Raw genomic sequence first — 21853 nt, forward strand, 5'->3', positions numbered from 1 at the left:
TGGGGCAGGGGGTCGCCTGACACAGAACAGGCAGCTCTTGATCTCAGGGTCATGAGTGCAAGCCCCATGTTGGGTGTAGAGGTTACTTAAATAAGTAAACAAACAAACAAACAAACAAATTTACGTATCTATAGATATTTATATATCTATATACATAAGTATATATACTTATGTATATAGATATATATACATATATAGAGATATATACACATACATAGATATATATATATATCTATATACTTATGTATATAGATATATAAATATGGATGAATATAGATGTTAATATATCAATATCTGAATATAGACATTTATATATCGATATGCATAAATATATAGATATTAATATGTTAATATATATAAGGCCTTTGAGCTTCAGAATATTTTTTAAAAAATTTTTTAAATGTTTATTTATTTTTGAGAGACAGAGAGAGACAGAGTGTGAGCGGGGGAGGGGCAGAGAGAGAGAGAAAGACACAGAATCTGAAGAGGCTCCAAACTCTAAGCGGTCAGCACAGAGCCCAACGCGGGGCTCGAACTCACGGACCGCGAGATCATGACCTGAGCCGAAGTCGGCCGCTTAACCGACTGAGCCACCCAGGTGCCCCTAAAAATTTTTTTAATGTTTATTTATTTTTGAGAGAGACAGAGACAGAACGTGGGTGGGTTAGCAGCAGAGAGAGAGGGAGACACAGAATCCAAAGCAGGCTTCAGGCTCTGAGCTGTCAGCACAGAGCCCGACGCGGGGCCCGAACTCACAAGCCGTGAGATCATGACCTGAGCCGCAGTCGGACGCTCAACCGACTGAGCCACCCAGGTGCCCCTGAGCTTCACAATATTAAGCGCTTAATGGTCAAAGGCTTTTTGCAAACCGAAGAGCAGCAATGTGGTCCTTGGCATGGGAGGGCAGGGAGGGAGCAGGGTCATGATGCCAGGAATCAGTGACCATGAGAGACTACAAGACCCCATGCCTTTGGCACCCGGTACCACCGCACGAGCAGAGGGCCGTCCTGGTGTCTCAGCAAGGACTATCCCCCTCTCATTTCCTTCTCTTTCATTATTCTCTACCCTCTCTTGGTCGTAACTCACCACACTTGAACGTCACTGTTCCACTGTCCGTCTGTCTCACTCTCCAAGTTCTCTGGGGGCCGGGGCTCCATATGTCTTACTCCAGGTCATGCCCTCTGCAGCCAGTGCCCTTACCTGGAACGGAAGACACACAGTAACGCTACTGAATGAATGGAGGGTGGGGGGACGATGGGCGAGTGAATGAATCCGAGCCTTACAATCACCCCAGGAACATAGAGTAGGTATTACTGTCCCGTCTTATAGGGTTCAGAGTGGCGGCCTGGAGGAACTATGGGACCAGAGCGTTGGTCTGACTCCAGCCCAGGGAACGTCTTTGGGTCGCACTAGGGGTAGGTCCCCAGGGTCACAAGAATCAAGGGACAGCTGGCTTTTGGCAGCCCCAGGTCCCATTTTCCTTCCTCTTTGTTTCCTCCCTCTGCGGGTCCCTCCAGCCGCGGTCCATAGACCCCAGATGGCTCCATCCCTTCCCTCGGCTTGGCCCATCATTGCGTTCTTGGTGGCCATTGTAGTGGAACAGACATGTGCCTGGGGAGGGACGCAAATAATAACATGTATCCCTGAGGTCACGGTGATGCCAGCAAAGTCCTCCTACACAAGCACTTTCCCTGTAGTGAAATGTGCTGGACTCTCAGGGAAAACATTTCATTCCATTCATTCATTCGCTCACTCAACACACATGTATCAAGGGCACACTGTGTGCCATGCGGTTCTGGGCACCAGGGCTCCAGGAGGGACTGGCAGTCTAGCAAGGGAGACAGACAGACAGTCACACGCCAGCAGGACAAGCAGCAAGCACGTGGTGGGTACAGCGAGGCGGGTAAAAGGAAGTCACCTCTCAGAGGGGCCCAGACACTGAGTTGAGAAATAACGCAATTTGCATGGTGGGGGGGTGATGACAAGAAGTGCCAAGCTGAGCCAAGCTGCCGAAGCGAATGCGTGCGGCAGAAAGGGGCAGCAGAGGAAGCTGGGGGAGGCAGTAGTAACGCTCCCAGTTCTCAGAGGAGCTCATGGAATTCTCACAAGCCTATGAGGCAGGTACTCTTAACCTCTTAACATTCTGATTTCACAGACGAGGAAACGGTGGCACAGAGAGGTTCAGTAACTTGCCCTTGGTCACAAGCTAGGAAGTAGCAGGTGGGATTTGAACCCAGGAAGTCAGGCTCTAGCATCCGTGCCTCGGATCACATCCCGCACTGCCTTGGCAAGCGGGAGTCAAACCACAGGTGCCTTTTTGGTCATGCTGAGCAGTCCAACCTGATCCCAGTGGGGATGGGGAGACCCTGGAGATGTAAATGGGACAGAGAGCGGCTAGGCGAGCCCCTTTGGGGTTTGAGCCTGGAGGCCCCCTGGGGGGACGGGTTTGTGGGTGCAGGCAAAGAGAGCCAGTTCCTGTGATCCAGGTGAGAAGAGGGGAGCAGGGGCTGGTGGGAGAGGGAGGTTGAGTTGGAGAAACACAGAGAAGGTAAACTTGGCGAACTGTGGGGCCTGGCAGGAAGTGAGGAATCAGAAGGAGGAGACGGGGAGGAGGACCTCCTGATCTCTGGCTGGGTCCTGGGGGGCCGGTGCTTCTCCAGCCAGGAAACAGAACTAGGAGAACGTCGTAGGGGAGCGCCAGAGCTCAGGCTGGGACACGTTACCTCTGAAGTACCTTTGGGACACCCAGGTGGCCGTGTGCGGAGGTTACACAAGAGTCCCACAGCCCGCTGCCTCCCAGGCCCCACTTCCTCCCACCTGCCCTGCCCTCCCCACCCCCAGCCACTGCCCGGCCCCACCTTCCACAGCACCCCAGAGCCACCAGCTTCATGGAAAGCCCCAGTGCTTACTCTGGTCTTCCAGGGCCCTGCAGTTTCCAGGGCCCCTCCAGGCCTCCTGTCGATGGGGGGGTCCACGGACCCTCCCCCACTTCCTGCCTGCCCCCTGACGGTGGGATGGGACTTTTCCACTCTGGTTTCCCCTGGCAGCGGTGGGCGGGACGTTAGTTATCTCCCTTTATGGGACTCCACCCAGCACCAGCACCAAACTGAGGACGACCCCAAGCGGCCGTGTGCACAGGGGTGGGGTGGGGAGAGCGTTGGCACCGGTGGCTGGGGGGGAGCTGCCACGGGGTTCCTAGAGGGTAGCCCCCCTTGGTCTGTGGCGGGAGATGGGGAAGAGCGGTGTCTGGCAGGCACAGCTCCGGAAGGGAAGGTCGGCCGGGTCCAGACCCTGATGCTATCCTGGCCCTCCTACTGACTTGCCACGTGACCTCGGGCCACATATTCATCTGCACAGGTCTCCTCGGTCACATCTAGGCTGTACGCCTCTGCCCTCACCTCCCCGTGGGGAGCCTCCCCCACCAGTTCGCGAGGGGGAGCCCATAGGGCCACACAGTGCTGTTCTAGAGGGGGGCGGGGCACTTGGCAGAAAGCTCAGCAAGGTATTTTAGCAACAAGCCGGACAATAGGGCGGCTTAGAGCTGGGAGCTTTATTCTGCTTATTTCCCCCGTCTGTGTGTCAGGACATGCCAGGGTTGGGTGTCTGCATTTCGGTAAGCCTCTTGCTACAATAGCATTCTCAGCTCCACTCACTTAGACCACAGGGTAATCGGCTCAGGAAGAGCCTGGCCCTGCCGCAGCCCAGCCCAGCCCAGCCCAGGGGCCGCGTTTGGGACAGGGGGCCCGGGTGCCCGTGCAGCCACTCCTGCTTGTCTGCCCCCGCTCTTCTTTCTCTCCTCGCCCAGTGTGTCACCTCCAGATGCCCTACAGACCCACCGACAAGCGCCCATCAGTGGGAGGGCCGACAGGTCGACAGGTCGCACTCAGCTGAAAGTTGGGGTGGTTCAGTAAGAAGCAATGTGGTCCCTCTTTGTCTAACGAGTGTCAAAAATACGAGCTGTTTTCTTGTCTGAGGTAGAACTTAGCTGACTGGAAGTTTGGCATGAAGGCAGGGAGATGGCCATTAAGCCTCCAGAACTTTCTGGAAAGGAGTTGAGTAGGGACTGGCGGGGAGTATATCAAAACCATTAGTGAGGAATACCCCCAGGAATAGCTTCTCCAAGACTCAGCTGCCCTTTTCCCTTTGAGGTAATGAACTTGACTGTGAGTCCTGAGTCCCAGCTGTGAGTCTGCCTACAGGAACCTGTCTGACCCCCTGTTTCCTCTTCTGTCACCCAATTTTTGGCTGAAAAGCCATCTCTGACCTGACACGCTCAGCATTTGATACTATTCATCTTCCCTCCGTTTTGAAACCTTCTCCCTTGATCACTAACAAGTGACATTCTTCAAGTTCTCCTCCTTCTTGTGAATGAGGGATCTTACATTTACAGGAAACAGAAAACTCTATCTTAACCGCCTTCAACCACAACGGACACTTATTCATTCACCAGTGGTTCAGGCAAGGATCGATGGGGCAACTCTAGGATGTCCCCAAGGGCCAAGTTTCTTTCCATCTCCTGCTGTCTTCCTCAGCCTTAGGCTGGCTCCCCGGGGGCTCCCAGATGGGGGTCAAGTTCTCTTGGTCCCACATGCCTCTTTGTTCATGTACATGGAAAGATCTTTGCCCCGCACGTCCACCAAAAGTGCCGTAATTCTCTGATTGGCCTGACGTAGGACAAATGTTCCCCCTGAACCAACCATGGTCGCCCCACTCAGGAGCTGCTGGGATGAAGAAGGGGACTCCCCCCCCTCCCCGGGAGACCCATACAGACAGCCTGCCCCTGGGCCCTCCCCTGATCACCCCCTTTCCTGCTGGGACTCAGCCTTCCCCTACCCTGCCCACCTGGCATCGGTACTCCTTCTCACAGCTCCAGAGGTCATGTCCATGTGGCTACTTCCCTCCTTATCTGTGTCTCAAGCCCTCTCTTCCAATGCCCACGGAGGTTATGTCCCCAGACCCGGAAACCACAGAGAGTACCGACCCCTCGTATACTATGTTTTTTCCTGTACGTCCGTACCTACAATCAAGTTTAATGTATAAATTAGGCACCGTAGGAGCACCTGGGTGGCTCAGTTCATTAAGCGTCCGACTCTTAGCCTAGGTTTAGGTCATGATCTCACGGTTCGTGAGTTCGAGCCCCGCATCGAGCTCTGCACTGGCAGCGCGGAGCCTGCTTGGGATTCTCTCTCCCCTCTCTCTGCCCCTCCCCCACTCGCTCTCACTCTCTCTCTCTCTCTCTCTCTCTCTATAAATAAATAAATAAAGTTAAAAAGATAAATTAGGCACAGTAAGAGATTAACAAAAAATAACAAAATAGAACAATTATAACAATACACCGTAGTTAAAGTTATGGGGTCTCTTTCTCAAAATCTCTTACTGTACAGTACTCACCCTTGTGGTGACGTGAGATGACAAAACGGCCACGTGATGAGCTACGTGGGCACCGGGACGTAGCGTTAGGCTGCTGTTGACCTTCTGATGATACTCAGAAGGAGGGTCATCTGCTTCTGGACCCCGGGTGAGTGAAACTGCGGACAAGCAGGGCACTAGGGTATCTTGAAGTGGTCACAGAGCGTTTCTACCTCATGTCCTCAAATCCTGCCTCCTGTAAAAAGAATTCGTCCTCTTGTCCCTACCATTGCCCCCTCACTCATGGGCACCACGTGGCTCTCCAGCTGGTCCTAATTTGGGCTAGTCTTCCTCCTTCGCCCTCCCACATCGTATCGGGCTCGACACCCTGGCAGTTCACCTGGAACCCGTGCCTTCTCCAGGCCGTTGGTGGCCCTCAGCCTGTAGCACAGAAGCATCCTCCTCTGCTTCCTTCCCGATGTGTCCAGTCTCCTCATCACTTTCACATCAGCCTTCCCGAAACTTCCGCAGCACTTACTGTCCTACCCTCCTTCAAAAGCCTTCTCTGCTCTCCCCGCTGCCCACATGACCAAATCCACCTCCCTTAGCCTGGCATTCAAGGCTGTTTGCCAAGCAGCCGCCTCTAACTTTATGGGCTCCCATACTCCCCTCTACTCTGCTGGCTGGTCCAGACCCCCCGTCTGGTTCGCTGCAGCCCCTGAAAGACCATGAGCCTTTCTGCCTCTCCGCTCTCCTTCCTGCGCCTCCCCAAGGGCCATTCTCCCGACAGCCTTCCCCGACCACTTCAGCCCAGCAACCTCCCTGTCACAGTCTGCAGCTGAGCCTCCCGTCCGCGTGTGTATGTGCCAGTGTGCCCTCGCGTTCCCAACTGTTCCCACAAACCCCTGGACCCAACAGTCTCTGCCTCAAACCCCCTGGGAGAGCCTGTTCTCAGTTGAAATGAGCTCACGTGCGGGGAAGCACTTGAAACGTTCCCGAGTTCCACAGAGGAGCGGTTTGGTGTTTCATCATCAGGAGCAGGACACTGAGGGAAGCGGCGGCAGGTCGAGCCTCAGGGACAGTGTGGCCGCAGATGACCAGGAGAGAGCCACACCTGGCATCGGAAGATATGTTCCGAGCTATAATCCCAGCCACCCTGCTAATGAACTGTGGCATCTTGGGCAAGTCACCCCCCACCCCCACCCCCTCTGAGCTCCGGTGCCCTCGCTGGGACGACATCATCCCACCTGCTCTGCCTGCATCCAGGGGCACTGGAGGTTGACGAGAGGTGATATGCAAATAGATGGGAGAAGGAATATTTATTTATCCAGCGGCCTGGCCTCAGCCCAGCCGGCCCCAGAAAGGGCAAGAAAAAAGCCTGGCCTGCCCCCGGCAGGAAGCTCTGCGTCAGTCCGGCCCTCAGCAGGCTGTAGGGAGAGCAGGAGCTGATCACAGGCCAGGCTTGTAAACAGCAGGGGCAGACACCTCTCCCCATGCGGGGAAGCTGCAGACCGACTCCCGCTGACGCCCTCCTGGCAGCCAGCAGGGCCCTCCTGCCCCCTAGTGGGCGCGATTAGGAGGTGCACCCACTTCCGTAGCCCTGGCAGGGCCCGCCTGCCCTAACAGCAGCAAGGTCTGTGGATGGCAGGAAGCCACTGTGCACTGGGAACTGTGCTGTGAGATTTGTCACCTTGTAGAATTCTCAACAGTCCTCCAAGGTCTGTGTTATGATCCCCTTCTCACAGGTGAAAATCCTAGGGTTTAGAGGTTATGGGATTGTGTAAGCCCAGCAGTTCACAATGGTGGAGCCGGGATTTCCAGACCAGAGGGTGTGGGGAGGGGTCTGGGCGCCTTTAGGATTCCCCTAGGGAGCTAGCAGGAAGCTGGGAAGATGTAGGTTCTTCACTGGGGAGTCTTGTCCTGGGAAAATCAGGGCAGCTGGCTCTGGTGAAGGTCTCCCAAGAGCCTATCTCCTCCTTCTGCTCCTTTGACCGGCCCCTCCTTCCTCTGCTGTCTGCAGCCTGCACATCCCGCATCCTCTACCCCTTACCGCCCTCCCCCCAACTCCATCCCACCCAGCGGACAGGCTGCTTCCGCTGCAACAAGGGGGCAGATCCTGTGGCTCAAGGCCCTTTTACTCTAAGCTCAGGATCCACACACTTTTCCGCAAAGGGCCAGATAGCAACTATTTTAAGCTTTGCGGCCATATGGTCTGCGTTACAACTCAAGTCTGCCATTGTAGCTGGAAGCAATCATAGAGAATGCATAAGTGAATGAGCACGGCTGGTTCAATAAAACTTTATCTGCAGACATTGAGATTTGAACTTCACGTAATTTGGGGTGTCATGACATATTCTTCTTTCGAATTTGTTCGACCATTTAAAAATGTAAAACGCATCTTTTGGGGCGCCTGGGTGGCGCAGTCAGTTAAGCGTCCGACTTCAGCCAGGTCACGATCTCGCGGTCCGTGAGTTCGAGCCCCGCGTCGGGCTCTGGGCTGATGGCTCGGAGCCTGGAGCCTGTTTCCGATTCTGTGTCTCCCTCTCTCTCTGCCCCTCCCCCGTTCATGCTCTGTCTCTCTCTGTCCCAAAAATAAATAAAAAAACGTTGAAAAAAAAATTTAAAAAATGTAAAAGCCCCATGGTTCACCAGCCCTTCAGTTTACGTTACCCTTCCTTACCTGTGTGTTACCTGGAGAAGGCGTTTCCCTTCTCCAAACCCCCAGCAGCGATGTGGTTTGCTCCAGAAAGCGTGCAGGGTGCTGCTCCCACCCCAGCTTGGGTCTACATCCTGACTCTGACACCAGCTAGCATGTGATCCTTATCTTGTCCTCCTCCGGGGCACATTGTGTCTGTGTCTCATGCTATGTTGTTGGAGAAGCAATGAGAACTGAGTTATGGGCCAGGACACCTGGTGTCTGGTTCCAGCTCTGAACTCGGGGAAATTACGGGGTGCTGGGTGCTGGGGTATTAGGGCCTTTTGCATCAGGACACACAGACCTGGATCTCAGAAGAGATGAAGATTTGGGCTGAGAATAGATCTTAAATGTTCTCACTTCCCCCCCGCCCCTCACATTCAAAATGTAACTATACGAGGGGTGCTTGGCTGGTTCAGTTGGTAGAGCATTGCACCCTTGATCTTGGGGTTGTGAGTTCGAGCCCCATGTTGGGTGTAGAGATTACTAAATAAATTTGAAAGTAAAATTTAGGGGCACCTGGGTGGCTCTGTCAGTTAAACGCCGACTTCGGCTCAGGTCATGATCTCGCGGTTCGTGAGTTCACGCCCCGTGTTGGGCTCTGTGCTGACAGCTCAGAGCCTGGAGCCTGCTTCGGATTCTGTGTCTCCCTCTCTCACTGCTCCTTCCCCACTCCTGCTCTCTCTGTCTCTCAAAAATAAATAAACGTTAAAAAAAATTTTTAAGTAAAATTTAAAAACCTATAACTGGGGGCACCTGGGTAACTCCGTAGGTCAAGCAATCTGTTTCTTGATTTCGGTTTAGGTCATGATCTCACAGTTTGTGAGTTCGAGCCCCATGTCAGGCTCTGCACTGACAGTGTGGAGCGTGCTTGGGATTCTCTCTCTCCCCTTCTCTCTCTGCCCCTCCCCTTCTCATGCTCTCTGCTCTCTCTCTCTCTTTCACAAAATAATAGATAAAACTTGAAAAAAAATTTAAAAACCCATAACTTTACGAGGCCACGGATGTGTGATCATTTCACAGCATATACATATATCACATCATCATTTGCACACCACAGATTTGCACAATGGTATGTATCAACTGCATCTCAATAAAGATTGCAAAACCAAACCTTCAATGATCATATATATATGGGAGTCAGCAGCATGTAGGTGGTCACATAGCCCTGGGAGAGGATGACATCAGAGAAGAATCCTGAAAAACACCCCTGGGCTAGTCTTAACACTTTGTGGCCAGGAGGTGGCAGCATAGCCCTTTAAGGGGTGTCCTGAGGGGCGGGAAAGGGGCTTGGGAGAGAGGGGTAGGCCCCCCAAATTTCAGATTTGCCAACTGGTTGGGCAAATGCCTGGTACCCAGGTATAGGAGGGGAGGAGAGCTGAATCAGGGGGGTTTATGTATATGTGGGTAGAAACACATGTAGCTTTTTCCAACTAAAAATTCCCTGGAATCAAGCAAGTATTATATTGCCAGGAGCTCTGACCTAGAAGCCCGAAGGGTAGCACTCACTTGGGGAGGGCTGGAGGAACACAGGGTACACACTCCCAGGCTGCCTAGTTTCAAATCCCAGCTCTGATGTTTACTAGCTGTGTGACCTTGGGCAACTTACTTGACTTCTCTGTTTCAGTTTCAACTCTAAAATAAGGACAATGATAATATCTATTTCCATAGGGCTGTCTGAGTACTGGACGAATTGATACACGAAAAGCTCTTAGAACAGTGCTTGGCACATAGAAAGTGCTTAAATATCAGCAGTTAACGTTATTAACTTTCAAATGCCACACTGAATGGGAATCCCCCAGGTTCCTTACTTCCCAAGAGGTGTTGTAATCTCAGCCTGGGGACTCAGAAACATAGTAGCCACATCAGATCAGCCATTAGCAGAAGGGCCCTTGGCAGAAGCATAGCATGGCTTACCAGGCCAGGAGACTCAGATTTCAGAGGCCATGCCAATAGGAGGGTCAGAGGGCACATACCTGCTGACTCCGAGCCCATTTTACCAGACCTGGGTCCCCACCAGTCCCCAGGAGGAATTCGAACCGTGTGTGTGTGTGTGTGTGTGTGTGTGTGTAGAAGGAGGGGGATGGGAAGAAGACAGCCTCTCCATCTCTCATGTCCCCCACTCTCCCAGTTTGTCTCTGATCCTGAATTCAAATGATGAGGCAGAAAGACCCCCGGACTTGCCATTAGGCGACCCAACTTCCAATCCTGGCTCTGTGACTTAGGGTGACTTACCTTCCCTCTCTGATCTATTTCTCAGAGGTCCCTTCTGGCTCTGGCATGTCATGGTCTTTGGGGGGGGGGCTTATGACTTCTCACCCCCCCCCCCCGTCATGCAGTGTGGGATGCCACACTCCTCTTCCCAGTGTCTTCTCCCTCATCCTCCCCAACCCACTCCCGTGTCCTTGTAAAAGGATCCCAGGTCAAGTCCTGTTTTGAGAGCGAATAGGAAGAGACAGGCAGCCTCCCAGCCTATCTGTTTCCATTTCCCCTGCAGCAATGCTTCTCAGGGGTCAGTAGGTGGGCCCAGACTGCCAATTTAGCAAACGGGCTGGGCCCCTTGGGAACAGGAGTCTAAAAACAGCCAAGGGGCAGACGCTGTGGAGGTCAGATGCCTCAGAGCAGTCTGCGTCGGAGGGAGGAGGCGGCTCCGGGTCCGGCTCCGGCTCCGCCTCGGGTTCCAGTCCTGGGACAAGCGGTGTCTGGAGTGTCTAACCTGGTCGTCGTTTTCTGACCTTATTACTCAGAGCTCTGTCTCTTCCCTGGCCTGTAGCCCTCATCACCCCAGTGGGAGCCGAGGGGGGCTCGGCAAGTGTCGTGACCCTGCCATGCATTCTTGGAGGAAGTGATTTGGGACGAGTGGAGGCTCCCAACCTTGTGGGGCACTTAACACTAAATGGGGCTGGTGGCATCACGGAGACCACCCTCTGTTGCAGAGAAACTTCGTGGGCATAGAAACTCCTGAAATGATGAAACGGTGGAGGCTTGTTCCGGCACGGGGCACGGTCAATTCTTTCTGGATTCAGGGAACTGAACCCAAACCAATAAGCAGGATTCGTTAGATAATTTGCAGGACCCAAAGCAAAATGAAAACCGCAGGGCCCCTTGTTTAAAGAGCATGAGGAATTTCAAGAAGGCAACAATGAGGCATTAAACCAAGCGTGGGGCCTCCTGAACGTGGGACCACCTGGGCCTGACCCCGTGCGTTGTGCAAGACTGAGTATCTGTAAAGCCACCCCTGCCAAGAACGATCATGTATTAAGGGGTGCTAGATATTTTAAATGATTTTTTAAGTTTATTTTGAGAGACACAGAGAGAGCCTGAGCAGGGGAGGGGCAGAAAGAGAGGGGGGTGGGGAGAGAAGAATCCCAAGCAGGCTCTGCAGGGCCGGCACAGAGCCGGACACGGGGCTCAAGCCCACAAACTGTGAGATCATGATTTGAGCCCAAGCCAAGAGTTGGACGGGTAACCGACTGAGCCCCCAGGCGCCCCCTAAGTTTTGGGGCTCCTACAGAGTCACAGTGGGCCCGATCTCTTCTGTGCATGGCAGCTGCTGGTCCTGATGCTGGCACCCGCGTGCTTTCCTTCCTCAGCGGGGTCTCAGCCCAACGCCCCTCCTTTCCTTGTCCCTATCCCCTTCCAGGGAAAAGTGTCCCCTTCCTGCAGGAAGGCCTCCTGCCATGGGTGCCTCCAACTGGGTACCGCGGCAGGACCTGGGTGCCTTCTTGATCTCAGGGAGAGAACCCTGAGCCCCCTCATCTACTACTGGTCCCAAAGTTTCCTTCTAGTCCCTCCCAGCCCATGGCAGGAAGAGGAAGTAGATGGTTGGGTCCGGGGATACCTAAGGCCTGAGAAACCCTCCAGTACCTGAGAAAACGCAGCAACTTCTCCCTTCTTCTCATCGCCCCTCCCCCAGAACCCAGCCAACTGCCGCCTCGGGCTGCCTGGGGTGACGCCTGCCCCTTTGCCCTCTCTCCAGGAGTAAATATTGGATCAGCCTCAGTCACCAGCTGTTTAACGAGGAGCGAAGTTGTGGGTTCACAAATGGCTGGGACCCTGGAGAAGAAATGCTGAGCCCTATCAACACCGCAGAGGGACCGTGGGCAAGTGCCCCGGGGCAAACAGTAGGCCTGTGGGTTCCAGACTGTTCACCGATCCTTTCCTTCTCCGGGTTGTGCTGAGCGCTGTTAGATACCAACCTGCGAGACTGGGCTGTTCACCGGCAGCAGCCGGTCCCCTGGATTGGGTCTTTCTTGCCAGGTCATTTGGCACGCTGGTCTGAGTGGGGGCAGCCTGGTGGATCCAGGCATTGTACCCGGTTACGCCTATTCACTCAGCCACACCGTGGCCACCACTGCCTGGCCACTCAGGTACATTTTCACCTGATAGTACCCGACATATTCAGATATATTTTGATTGGACATTCCTGTTCATTCAGGTATAGGGTCCCTGGACCTAGCTGATCGTTCGGGTGTGTCTGACCTGAGCAGGCCTGGTATCTGCTCCATCACTCAGACAGGGTGTGCTCCTGGGAGGCCCCAGTCATCCACACCCTTCTGGTCACGGGCTTACCTCAGAGAAAAAAGATTGTCAGTCAAGCTCCCTACTCCTTTCTCCCTCTTCTGGTTGTACCCCCAACACCGGGCCTGTCCCGATTCCTTCTGGTTCCAGATCCCTCCTGACCCCTCCCATCTGCCAGGCCCCACTCCCATCCCTTAGGCCACACCTGGCTGCTCCGGGGCCCCAGCCCCTCCCAGGCTGCAGCAAAAGGGGAAGTTGGTCTGGGAGGAGCCCCCAGGAAATTAGCTGCCTCTCCAGGGCTGGGTTCACCTGGTGTGGTGACAAAGGGCTCCCCGCTGGTCCCAGCAGGCCGTAGGCACAGCCTGCCCCGGCATTTCTCAGGGCGGCCTAGCCTCAGAGGCCAGCACTGTGAGTCAGCACTGCAAGGCTGTCCTCGCCTCTCCTTCCTTCCCAGATTGGTGGTGGCAGTCCTGTGGTGGTCGGGTCAGTCCGAGCCGGGGTAACCCCCAGGGGCGAGGGGCAGGGGCCAGACGGGTGCACTTGTCTGATGATGGGCAGTTAGTTCTCTGTGCTGCAGCTGGGTGCTGGTCACCAGTCCAGCTGCTCACTTTGACATTTAAGGCCTTGCACACGTATAGCATCCACGTTTTCTATCTATGCCTCGGTCTCAGAGGCGCTGGCCTCTGGGTCTCCCCGTCTCTGCCCCTGTGAACTCACCTTCTTGCCTGTGCAGAATGATGTGCTCCGTGGCTCTGTCCTCCATCAGGATCCAGCTGCTGGAGCCGGGGCTTGGAGCTTGGAGCGTCGGGTCATTCAGGCCCGAGCCACTGAGGCAGAGGGATCGGATAACTCTGGAAGGGTGTGGACGCCCCATCCCCACGCCCGAGGCACCTGTCTTCTCTCCAATCTCCTTTCTGCCTCTACTCCACCCTCGTGCTGCGCCCCCGAGCAGCCCCACTTGGGTAGGGGCAGAAGCCCCGTGGTATCTTCTCTACCCTTCAGCTGGAGATTGTGTTTGGCTGGAGACACGTGGGTGCCCAGGGCAGGCCAATCACGTGGCACCTCTTCATCAGGGTATCTTCGCAGTATTTGTTCAAAGTGATTTTAGCAGAGAAGCCAAGGTTTGGGTGGGATTGGGCAGAGAAGGACCGCTGGGCCAGGCTCGGCCCCTCTGGCTTTCCCAGTCAGTTCGTGCCCCCCACATAGCAAAGCAAAAGTGCTCGGTCCTCCCACCCGCCATCTCGTCACTAGAGCAGTCTTGAGCATGAGGCGAGCTCACCTTGACCCTAAGAGGCCTACCAAATGATTTCTCCTACGTGCATCTTGTTACATTTTTAGGAAAGGCCTGTGCCCCTGTCTGCTAGCCCACCCCTTACTCCAACTTTGGCTACTAGGGTCTCTGGGGTCCATCTTGTCCAGGCCTCTCCCCCCAGAATCCATCCGTGTCGGCCCCCTTCTGGTTACAAACCAGTGGCGTGTGTGTGTGTGTGTGTGTGTGTGTGTGTGTGTGGTGGGAATGTGTGTATGTAGGGGTGTGTGTGTATATGTGGGTGTGTAAATGTGGAATGTGTGTGTGTGTGTGTGTGTGTGTATGGTGCATGGACGCTGAGATGTTCTCAGACAAACCCGGAGCAAAGACTTAATAACACCCCTCTTTCTAGGACCTCACTTTCTAGAGTCCAGCTCGGAAACCCTGCAGAAGGCCCGTGTGGCCCATTTGCCCTCCGTCCGTCCTGGTGTCAGATAGGGAGAAGGCGGGGTCCCTCCTCTCGCTCCGCGCCCTTTCACTTCCTTTCCCTGAGAACTTCCCACATCTCCTCCCCAGGGGAGGGTCCCGGGGATCCCCATTCACGACCCACACCCCTCTGATTTCCCTTCCCCCAGCAGGGCCAGAGGGAGGCCTCACCCACGCTCAGCCCCTCCCCACTGCCTCCCTATCCCCCACAGGAGGGGCAGCCAGTGCCTTGAAGAGACGGGGATTTTGTGTTTAATTATGGAGCAGACACTTGGCAAGGAGGTGGCTCCAGCAGGGCGTGCGGTGTCTGGGCACCCTGGCTAATGAGACGGTGTCCCGGCGGCCGACGGAGGCGGGCCCTGTGATCACGGCTGTGGGGGGCTATTGCTTCTTCCTTCGATCAAGAGCAACCTCCTTCTTGTTTTTCCTCCCTCTTTCCTCTTTAATCTAACTGGGAGAAACAGAGTTCGGGTGTCTCCTAACGAATGCGTTGTTCCGATCCGGACACACTATTCCACGGCACCAGGGTCCATTCGAACGTCTCTACTCCAGATGACGTTATGGGCTTTCAGACTCGCTGAAGCCCCGCGTGGACTGTCTCCTGCTGCTCAGGGGTATGAGCTTCTCCGCATTTCGGAGGCCTGAACCCAGACCGAGATACCTGAGGGTAGGAACTGTGCCTGTCACCTTGACCACTGGATAAACAGTGCTTAATTCGTGTTTCCCGAAAGAAGGAGAGAGGAAAGGAGGAGGCAGGGAGGGAGCGCGTGACCCCTGCCTTTAAGAAGTTCAGAGTTTAATTAGTTAGACTAAAGAAATACAAACTAAAAGATTTTTATCATTTTTTATCTTTAGTTTATTTTTTGCAAGAATCTTTATTTTTTAAAAAGTTTATTTTGAGAGAGAGAGAGTGGCGTGGGGGCAGGGGCAGAGAGAGAGAGAGAGAGAGAGAGAGAGAGAGAATCCCAGGCAGGATCCATGCTCAGTACAGAGTCTGACACAGGCTCCAACTCACGACTATGAGATCATGACCTGAGGGGAAATCAAGAGTTGGATCCTTAAGCGACTGAGCCACCCAGGCACCCCCAAAGAAGATTTTATAGTATTTAAAAAAAATTTTTTTTAATTATTTTTGAGAGCAACAGAGAGACAGAGCACGAGCAGGGAGGGGGGGTAGAGAGAGAGGGAGAGGGATAGAGAAGGACAGAATCTGAAGCAGGCTTCAGGCTCTGAGCTGTCAGCACCGAGCCCCACACGAGACTCGAACTCACAAACCGTGAGATCATGACCTGAGCCGAAGTCGGTTGCTTAACCGACCGAGCCACCCAGGCACCCTCCCAAAGGAAGATTTTAAATAAAAGTTTAGAAGAAAAGTCGATCAGGAGTAGCTGGATCCGTTGTGCCTACAGGACAAAATAGTACAGATACAAGGGACAGAGGGCCACTGGTGCTGTGGGCATTGAGGTGGTGGGGAGGGTCAGTCAGGCGATAGAGGTAGTGACCCTGGAGCCCTTCAGGAGGAAGTCGTCAAGGGGCACGCGATGTTCTTGACACGAGCCTCATTTGCTTTCTCTGCAGGGCAGTGGGACCAGGAGAGAGAGGCTGGGAGGCTGGGGCCATCCTCAGGCTCCCGCTGCTCTCCCTCCCGGACCCAGCACACTGGCTCTGCAGTCGGTCACCAGTTGTCCCCAGTCGTCCTTCCGCATCTGCCATTGGTCCTCCAGCCAGCCTCAGGCAGGTTTCTGCCCCAATCTCACTTCCAGCACTGCCCTCGTTAGGGTCACCAACCATGACCAACCTGCAGGGTGGCCAACCATGACCGTTCACTCAAGACTTCAAATTCCAGAACCGGGGGAGTCCCCGGCAAGCTGGGGCTGCTGGTTACCCTACCAACGGCTTCCTGGTTGCAAATTCAGTGATGCCTTTCAGTCCTTAACCATTTTGACCTCCAGCTTCTGATGCCTCTTTCCTCCTTGATAGCCTCTCTTCTCCTGGCTCCTGTCCTAACTTCCTGTCTGCTTATTTTCCTCCTTTGTCAGCTCTGTTTCCTCTGCCAATTTGGTCCTGCTATTTTGGTTCCCCAGACCTATTACATGCTAGGTCCTAGGGACATAAAGACTAAAGAAGTGGTGCCTGGCCTCAGGACACTCCAAGCTCGATAAAGAAGACAGACACAGATCCCCCATGTATTGGGAGACAGGTAATGAGAGGAGTACTTCAGACCATGGAGTGATCAAGCCTGTCTGGTCAGCATCAAAACCTATGAGGTGTTGACTCCTGAACAGGGTTTTGAAGCATGAATAGGAGTTTACCAGGTAACGGGTGAAGGAAGAGGCCTCTCCAGTTGGTGGGAACACATGCACAAAGGCGTGAAGCAGGCCAGTATGGCGGTGCCCGCAAGGGGAGTGCACATTGTTTGGTGTGGCCTGTTATATACCGGGGGCGGGGGCGGGGGCGGGGCAAGCCAAGTGAGCTGATGAGGGAGGCAGAGGCTGGCCACACGGGCCTTCACATGCTATTCCCCCCCAATCAAGTCCATGAATGAGCTTGAAGAGGCCCATAGCTCCCCAAAATGAATGGAAAATGCTGGGCACGTATGTTTTGGATGCTAGGAAGGGAGTCTCTCAGCTGTCGTCAGATTCTGAAGGAGGGGACCCAAGGCTGTTGGGGAGCCACGGGAAGAAGAAGCTGGGCAGAGGAGCCCATTGTCAAATTTTCATTTTGAATTAAGGTCTCTCTGGTAGCTGGCTGAAGGGAGGATGATGAGGGATGGACGTCAGAAGCCAGTTCGCCAAGGGGGCCCGCAGGGTCCCAGCTTCAGCCCTCTCCCTTGGCCCGGAGCAAAATCTCCTCCAGGCAGCCTGCTGTCCGTATAAGCACCTGCTCCAGACCCGCCCAGACAGACCTCCAGGACGCTCTCAGATGTCTCCACCTACACGTTCTGCAGGCCCCGCCCAGCCCACCCGGCCACGGCTGAAGTCAGCATCGCTGCCTGGCACAGGGTAGATACCAAGGAAATGTTTTAAAACTGAATCGAGGCCCAACTCTACGAGGAACTCCCGAGCTGGATTTTAGGGTCTCTCTGAGGATCAACCAGAAGTCTTCCTTTCCCCAGGAGTCTCAACATTCTGGAGGTTTTCTGAAAAGATCATCTATAGTTCCTATCCTTATTTATTGGTTAAAAAGTAATTGCAACGCGATAATACAGGCACACACTGAGGATACACTAAAATACAAGTAGGCATCTGTGACCCTACAGGTCAAAGGTGAGCAAGCGGAGGCCCAGGGCTAAAAACTGGGTTTCGAAGTTCCAGACACACCAGCCCTCTTTTCCTCCCCTCCCTGCATGGGGACCCTCTCTGCATCGTGACCTCACGCTAGCCAGTGCTCACCCCAATGACTGGTCCGGTCTTGTTGCTAAGGGCCACTTTCCCATTTTCCCTGCTTTGTGCGATGGTTTCGTTGCCATGGCAATGCAGCCACCTGAAGGTTGTGTGTGTATATGGTGTGTTTGGGAGGCACTGCCGGACTCGGGGTGGGGGTGGGGGTTCTAATCGGGTTGATGGTTGCTAGGGTCAACAGGGCTGTGATTGGCTTGCTCTGTTTACATGCCCATCCTGTTCTAGAACCTTCTGGGGACACAGCTGTTGTTCCATCGGAAGTCTGGAGTGGTTGTGCATGGGGTGTGTGTGCATGTGTGTGTTCACACACATGCATGAGTACATGCGCACCCGTGCATTTAGCACAAGCAGTGAGGAGAGGACGTGGTGCTTGGTGCAGTGACAAAGTGGCAGCTCCAAAGTGGCAGCTCCCGGGCTCTGTAGTGGCATCACACTGGAACCAGGTAAATGACACTGACCCTAATCACCGTCACTCTCCATAAGTCACTGGAAAACAATGGTCTGAGTTTCTTCAGGGGAGGAGTAAGCATCGGCTGAGCACGGCCACGTCCTGCCACCCCTACGGACTCACACACTCGTAAGGAGCTAGCCCACAGCGGGGTGGCCCATGGGCCAAGCTCCGTGTTGCCATTCTCCCTCCTCCTGCTGAGGTCACAGACGTCCTTGGGGAAGACTTCTCTCTGTTCTGAGTTTCCCATTTCTCTTGTCTTCACTTGTCTCCTGAGAACCCTAAGAAGGTCTCTTTGGCCAAACACTAATGATCTCATACACAGGCAGGTGTTTTCACAAAGTAAACTTTCACATTCACACTCTCATTTAACCCTCTGGAGAGGCAGCACTCACATTATTCCCCATTATTCAGAGGAGGCAAACTGAGGCCCAGATAAACGAAACGGCTCTTGGCACCTTAGGGCCAGAGTCGGGTCTCCGGGCCTCCCAAGTGTCCCTGCAGTGCTTTTGGAGACTGTGTCACATGTGTGGGTAGCACCAGAAGGGAGGAGAGTTTGCAGCAACATGCAAAAAGGAGATTCTCCGTTGGCTGGTCTCCCTGTCTGGATGCTGAGCCTCCCAGGGGAAAGTAGGGCGGGCTTGAACTTTGGTTTTTCAGAAGCTATTCGAATGCACTGCCCACACAGTCTGTGAGGGAGAGCTGTTTCCAGCTTCCCCGCCAGCCCTCGGGCGCCCAGGGACGCCTGTCCTATCTGCAGAGCAGTGGCATGTGATCGGCAGCAGGGAGGAGAGACAGGATTGGAGTGGGAGAGTGGGCTGGGCCGCTGCTGGGCCCCCATTGTCATCCTGCCAGCACTATACCCTAGGGTGACCAGGGCCACCCGGGGATGCCATTTAGGCTAGCAGAGGGGAAGGCTTATAGCGTGGGGCCCCAGAGGCCGGTGTGCCAGGGGACATCCTCAGCTGACAGTCTCGTCTGACCCTCTGCAAGGAGGCAGTTACTGGGCAGAGAAGGGAAATAAGCATCCCCTGTCCGCCAAGTTCACGTCACATTGAAACCTCACAACGGCTCCACGAGAAGGGGACTGTTACTATCTCCATGTCACAGATGGGGAAATCAGAGATGTAACAGTCCATCTAGCTGGAAAGCCCAGAGTCTTGCTTGGTGGGACAGCAAGGCAGCAGTCCTTCCTTAGTGGAGGACCAGGGAGCGCGGCTTCTACCAAGCTGGGCTCGTTAAGAGATGGATGGAAAGAAAATTGGCATGGGAGGCAGGCTGAGGACACCAAATGGTTTTGCGGGGAATTTTTAGAAGGGTACAGACAGGGAGCAGAAAAATCAGGACGGCCCAAGTGCACACACATATAGGCTCCTACCCAGCTAGCAAGCTCCAGCCACGTGCCCACGTTCACGCTTACCTGGTCCCCCTCTTCTATCTGCCCATCTGCTCATGCCCTGCCCTGGGGTTGCCAAGGTTCTATGTACCACTCCCTGCGTCCATATAGACACTCATCTGTAGTCCACCCCCTTCTCCCAACCCCGAGGAGCATGTCAAATGCCTTCAAAACGGACCATTTCAGATTCTGAAACGCAGTCCCATGTCTGGGAGACAGGGGCGATATGATAGCCTCTGAGCCGATAGCTGGCCCTACGTGGTTTAAGCTGTCATCTCTCCTCGGTGAAGTTGTCCTTGATTCTTTGGGCACAGTTTCCTCCTCTGCCCCAGCCCATACCAGCCCGTATTGCTTGGCTATATGGCTATCCTCTGCATAGCTCTCTCCCACTAGATGGTGAGCTACACGTGACTAGGGAATGAGACTTACGTCCCAAAGATCTAGGACAATCCGTGGCACATATCAGGTACTCAACAAATGTTTGTGGAAAGGAGAAACAATCATAATTACATCTACTATTTATTGAATTCCTGTTACGAGTTAAGCCCTACGCTTTGGCATACATTATCTTTAATATATACAATGACCACGCAAGATCGATTTCAGTATCTTTGTTTTACAGATTGCAAAACGAGGCTCCGGAAGGTTGTCATTTGCCCAAGGTCACACAACCAATAAAAGGAGGTTGTATGAATCAAGGCAACCCGAAGAAGCTTCTAGCTTCGTCTATCACACCAGGGACTCCAACCTTGACATTCTTTGCTCCCTTATCTCCTAGACTCAAATAGGCACAAAATTCCATGATCCTGGCTCCCAAACCGTCTCTCAAGTCAGCCCCCTCCTCTGTCCCTGCTGCCACTGCCCCAGTCTAAGCCTGCGACATTCATCGTCAGGATCAGCCTGCAAATTGGGGGTTCTACCTCCAGATTTTGTCCCACTGTCAAGCCTCCACTTGGCTGTCCAAGGGATCATCCTATATCACAGACCTGGTGATTTCTCTTTCCTCTGACATGTTCCACTTTGCCCTGTAGTTTCGGGAGAGGGCGAATGTTAGGAGGGTCTTCAGAACCCAGCACCTGCCTCCTTCTAGCACATCACCTCTAGCCCCGGCAACTCTAAGCTCTGGCCTCTCACCCCTGAAGTCTGCACAGGTGTGACCCTTCCTGAGAAAACGGAAACCCCCTCCTGTCTTCCACTGTCCTCTTATCCCTGGACCTTCAGCGCAAGCAGCAAAACAAACTCTCCAGGCAGCCGCAGCTCTAACCTGGGTTAGACAGACAACACCCTGTCGCTTGTTACCTGTCCCATTAGATCGCGAGCTCCCGGAGGGCAGGGCCTGTGTTCCATCCATCTCCAGTGCCCGGAATCCTGGCTATCATTGGGCATATAAGAGATGTTCAGAAAACTTTTGTTGAGACCTCTCAACCCCATCCATTCCCCTGGTTCCTTGAAACTCTAGTTTGGCCCCGTTCTCTTGAATCCACCAGTGTGCACAGTTCTTTAGCCACAGCCCTCTCCCCTGCCCTCCCTGTCCCTTCCCTGCCTCTGCATGGCCTCTCTGCCCCCTGTGTTATCATACACATGGATTATGGAGCCAGGCAGCTGTCTGTTCCCATAGCCTGAAGGCTATGGGTCCATCCACTTTTTGCACCCCTTCGGCACCAGGCAGTTTTCTCTTCCTAAAGTGCGCGTGCCCAGGAAATCTCATGCCCTGGCAGAGAAAACAGGTGGCAGAGTTGGGACGCCCTTTGTGGTGTGCCCCTGCTGACGGCCCACAAGTCACTCTACTGCAAGGGCCCAGGGTCTTCCTTCTTTCTGCCATCTCCAGCCCCCGTGGAGTCTGGAGAGATCCGTGTTGCCGGCTGCATGCGGGCTGGTGTTGGGGGGCAGACGGTAGGTAGGCCCATGTCCTCCAGAAAGGAAACACATCCACACTGTGGACCACCCTCCTCAAGGTCACCCCCCCACCGCCTGTGAAGACCCCCAGACTGTAAAGGCCACGCCCACTGGCAAGGCCAAGGACACAGATCTCTCTGATTCGGTGCCCCTACGGTCTGAGGTACCACCTGCTCTCTGATAGCCCCCGCAAGGAAGCAGGGCTGGGCGGGGCCCGGATGGGACAGGTGTGCCCTTCACTCCATCCCAGTTTTCCTTCGATCCCTGAAGTTAGATGGTGTGGTCATTGGCTTGAGTCCCAATCATGGTTTGTCTCTGACTCTTTGTGGAACTGTAGGCCAGTCCAATCACCTTTCTGGGCCTCAGTTTCCCCTTCTGTAAAATGAAAGCGGGACCGGCACTGGCTATTCTG

Source organism: Panthera tigris, chromosome F3 (assembly GCF_018350195.1).
Source record: "Panthera tigris isolate Pti1 chromosome F3, P.tigris_Pti1_mat1.1, whole genome shotgun sequence".
Classification (NCBI taxonomy): domain Eukaryota; kingdom Metazoa; phylum Chordata; class Mammalia; order Carnivora; family Felidae; genus Panthera; species Panthera tigris.